We start from the raw sequence: 4969 nt of genomic DNA on the forward strand, positions 1-4969 counted from the left end.
TTTCCAGTAGTCATGTATGAATGTGAGAGTTGGACTGTAAAGAAAGCTGAGCGCTGAAGAATTGTTGCTTTTGAACTGTGGTGTTGGAGAAGACTCTTGAGAGTCCCTTGGACTGCAAGGAGGTCCAACCAGTCCATCCTAAAGGAGATCAGTCCTGGGTGTTCTTTGGAAGGAATGATGCTAAAGCTGAAACTCCAGTACTTTGACCACCTCATGAAGAGTTGACTCATTGGAAAAGACTCTGATGCTGGGAGGGATTGGGGGCAGGAGGAGAAGGGGATGACAGAGGATGAGATGGCTGGATGGCATCACCGACTCAATGGACTTGAGTTTGGGTAGACTCCAGGAGGTGGTGATGGACAGGGAGGCCTGGCATGCTTCAATTCATGGGGTTGCAAAGAGTCGGACACGACTGAACGACTGAAGTGAAGTGAAGTGAAGTGAAGTGTTAGTCAGTCAGTCATGTCCAACTCTTTGCGGCCCCATGGACTATAGCCCACCAGGCTCCTCTGTCCATGGAATTCTCCACGCAAGAACACTGAAATGGGTTGCCATTCCCTTCTCCAGGGGATCTTCCCAACCCAGGAATTGAACCCATGCCTCTTGCATTGTAGGCTGATTCTTTACTGTCTGAGCCATTTAGGGAATGTCTTTATTTCACCTTTATTTAAAAAATTAGCTTTGCTAAATATAGTATTATTGGTTGAAAGTTTTTTCTTTGAGCACTTTAAATATGGTTCCCACCTTCCCGCCCTAAACTCAGGAGCTTGTTGCTTATTATTGGTATTTGCTTGTTTATTTTTTTAGTGACTGACTGGATTATTTTAGTGAAGTTTATTCTGTTCCACCTTCCACTGTCTCCCTGTCATGTGAAGTCTCTGATGTTGATCTTTAGGGAGTGCAACCAATGGTATGCCCAAAGTCACCCTATGATGACAGTAGTTGGCAGGACTCTCTTTGACAGTTTCTTTCCCTCACTATACCCAACTGTTAAGCTCCATTAATTACCAGTGCCATGCAGCTTGTGGGATCTTAATTCTTTGACCAGATGCAACCCATGCCCCTGCAGTGGAAGCATGGAGTCCTAACCACTGGACCACCAGGGAATCCTCACTAGCTGACTCTATTGTTTTCAACAATGTCTTGAGGTATAAAATTTCTCCACAGACTGATCCCATTAATCTGCATCCTTTCAAAGTATACTTCTTGAGGTCAGTGCTTGAGATTTGTTCTCATCCTAGAAGAGCTCCTCCCAGTTGTCTCCTCCCCTGTTGTCTCTAGGAAATCAGCCAGACTGCAGTTTAGCCTAACTTTTCAGTGACTCTACCAATTACCTTCCAATTAACTTCCACCACAACCTCCACTATTTGAGAATGCCCTAGGCTTAAACTTCCCACATTTCAGTCACAAATGAAGTCAAATCCTTTAGGGAGAGATTCAGAGCTCTCTGTATAATAGGCTATCTCTCCCCCCAGGGAAAATTTCTGAGCCATGGCTCTGGAATTGTGGGTAGAAACAATGGTGTGTTTCTCCTTGAGTGACACCCCAACTTTAGGAGCTGAGCATTTGGTGTAAGAGGGCAGAAGCTTCAGGACTTCTCAGCTTATGGCTCCCCCATGGAACCTCTGCCATATAAGCTGGGGCAAGGGGAACTGGGGCCCCGGTATTCTCAACAGTGCTTCATCCATAATAGAACTTCCATCTCATGAATGAGAGCTAATGAAAAAAGAAAGTCCCTGCATGCTCAGTCGCTAAGTTGTGTCTGACTCTTTGTGACCCCATGGACTGTAGCCCACCAGGCTCTGTCCCAGACAAGAATACTGGAGTGGGTCACCATTTCCTACTCCAGGGGATCTTCCCAACTCAGGGACTGAACTCGCTGTACTTGTCTAGAACTTAGCCTCAGCAGCAGGTAGCTGGGGACAAGGTAAGAAATTCTCACATCCCGCCCGTTCCCAGATGCTAACTATCCCTTGTACTAGGAGCTGGGGAGAGTCCTATACACTCAGCTACAGCAGCCTGGGGTGGAACTTCCATCTTGCTAAGCTGGAAAAGGGGAGAGAGACAGCTGATTATTGGCCCAAGTACCACAGACTCTATCTGTCCTTTCCAAGTTTTAGTTGATTTTTCTGAATAAATGTCTCTTCATTTGCTGTATGCCCTCCGAACTGTTTCCAGAGGTCTGGACAAGTGTTTTTAAAAATGAGTTTTGCCAGTTTCTCTGGGGAAGGGTCTATGGAACTCTTCACATAGTCATGCTACAAGTGGTAATCTTTGCCTTTGATTTTCACGTTAATTCATGATTACTGGTTTTATGTATTTTCTTCTTAAGGTGAAAGTTAAGGTAATGAATTGTATCCAGTATCAAATAATATTATAGGCTAAATTACCTTGATAAACCAATAGATCAGTCTGAAGAATTTCCATGAAAAAAGGAACCGTAACTAATCAGTTTTCAAGGAAAGAGAACCATACACAGAACATGGTTTCTAGGTGATTGACTCACTGTATCACAATGGATTATACTTTTTTAAAAATAGAACATATGTTTAAATATTAGAATATTTGATTGAGTTGATTTAGTCATTATTATGCCAAATGCACCCATGAAGGAACAGATCCACAATTACTGATTCAGCACAAAAGTTAAAAAAATTTTAACTCTCTTTACTTCTTACATAACCACCCAGTTTGGCATCTCTTCCCACCTTTTATTTACCTTCTTTTGAGATAAAACTTTAACAACCAATTTATTTAATGGTTTGACTTATTCTGCAGACTTGTTGAATGGCCAATTTTGCAGATATATTTTTCAGAAAGAATTGTTATTTTTTTTCATGAAGAACTGTTATTTTAATAACTAGAATTCTTTCCAACAGTGATAATGGCAGACATTCTGCCTGGACAATGAGTTTTGAATAGTTTGCAATGGGGGAGCAAGATTGAACTTGTAGGATTTATATACCCTGAAGGTATATAAAACCTACTCACTGTTCTCTCCTTATCAAAGATGATCAAAATCTCATTCTGTTTTAGTTCTCTCTACTGTTAACAAACCTATTCCTGAGGTCTCTAGCTCATATACTATATTTTAAAATCAGAGACTATAAAGGAAGGACAGGATTACCATTTCTCTGGTTCTTTGGGAGCACAGTCCTATGGCATGAAATCATGAATTAATTTATCATAAGTGGTTACTTTTCAGTCCAAGTTATTATTGATCATATGTTTGAAATAAATACCAACCAGTGTCCATGGAGTCGCAAAGAGTTGGAAATGACTTAGCAACTGAATAGCAACAACAACAGCAAAAGCACTATAGCTATTGTAACTATACTAGTAAATGTAACTGAATGTCCCAAATTTCCAAAGACAAAGTCTCCCCTGAGACACATCCCAGCAGAAATAGGAGAATGCAGTTGGCCGTCTGGATCTGTAGGTTCCACATCCACAGATTCAACCAATTCCAGATTTGTAGTTGGTTGAATTTGCAGATATGGAACCTGTGGATACAGAGGGACAACTGTACTGTACCATTTTCTAGGAGGGATTTAAGCATCCGTGGATTTAGATATCTGCTGTGGAGTCCTGGAACTTATCCCCATGGATATCATGTATGACTGCATACAATTTCCTAAGATTGCTTTCCAGAAACAATGTAAGGTTAGTATCACCCCTTTTGCTGGGTAAGAAGAAGAACTCATGCCAATTATGTGACTTTTGATTCTGAGATTTCGCCTTTGACACATCAAATTCCCTAGGGAATTTCCTTCAGTGCTAATGTTGGGGAGATATATATATATATATATATATATATGTCTGTGTGTCTTATAGGTCTATATATATCTATATACATCATATATGGAGATATATATATATGGATAGATATACACATATATCCACATATATATATATATACAAAACAAACAAAGAAATATATACTAAATCTAAGTGCAAAATCTTTTTAAAAAAGTGGACTTCCTACTGGGATCAAACTCTCTGGTGAAGTGATTTGTAGGCAACAAAAACCTCTAGAGAATCGCTATTTCCTTTTAAAGATTTTGTTGTTGTTGTTGTTAAGGCTCCAAAAATCACCCTCTTAATGTGTTTTTTGAAAAAATAAATTGGTAACAAATTTCAGTGTTTTAAAATTCTATTAAAATGCCAACTGCTTTCTTTCAGGCACAGCTGAGTTTGTTTCAGCCTCCGGAGTGGTACTAATTTTCATTATTTGCAATGCAAGCGCTCACACTTACAGTAAATTATCGGCATGCAGTTATATTTAAAGTGAATATTATTTAAGTATTGAAGGGTATGGAATTATATTCATTGAAACATAATTAAAGTACAGAGACATATAATAATAAGTTGGTGGAAGTATGTGCAATAATAATTCAAGGTAATCACTGCATTATGATTGTGTTGCAGATTAGAGGAGAATATAATGAAGTCTCCATTTAATTGGTGCACTTTAATTCTGAGGCAGATTAGAAGCAAAGGGTACTTTAGAGAAGTGCCAGTTCCTATTCTTACTGTAGAAGCAGGTGAAGATGGTGTTCTGAAAAGACTCTAATTTGAGTTTAGAAGTAGCCAGTGAAGTGAGATATATAATTTTAACCTCTTACTCCATCACTCTGTTGTATATACACAAGATAGAACTCTATGTTAAGACTGTGCAAACAGTTCTTAAGTGGAGCACCTGATTACCTGTTTCCCAATCAAGCCCATCTATCCCTCCTACCTTAGCTCACATTATTCCTCCACAGACAGCCTCTGCTCTGGCCAAACATCCTTGGTCTTGGCACTGGAAATACCCTGAACACTTTCCAAGAACATGTATGTCAAGGCTTCTGATGAAACGAGAGCCGAGGACCAAGAGAGTGACTTAGCTAGTCTTCAGAGCTCTTCTGGGTTGGCCATCCTACCCCTGCATATGGCCACATCCTCTGATTCCCAGGAGGTCTTGAAT

This window comes from Oryx dammah, unplaced genomic scaffold, assembly GCF_014754425.2.
Source record: "Oryx dammah isolate SB20612 unplaced genomic scaffold, SCBI_Odam_1.1 HiC_scaffold_23, whole genome shotgun sequence".
Taxonomy (NCBI): domain Eukaryota; kingdom Metazoa; phylum Chordata; class Mammalia; order Artiodactyla; family Bovidae; genus Oryx; species Oryx dammah.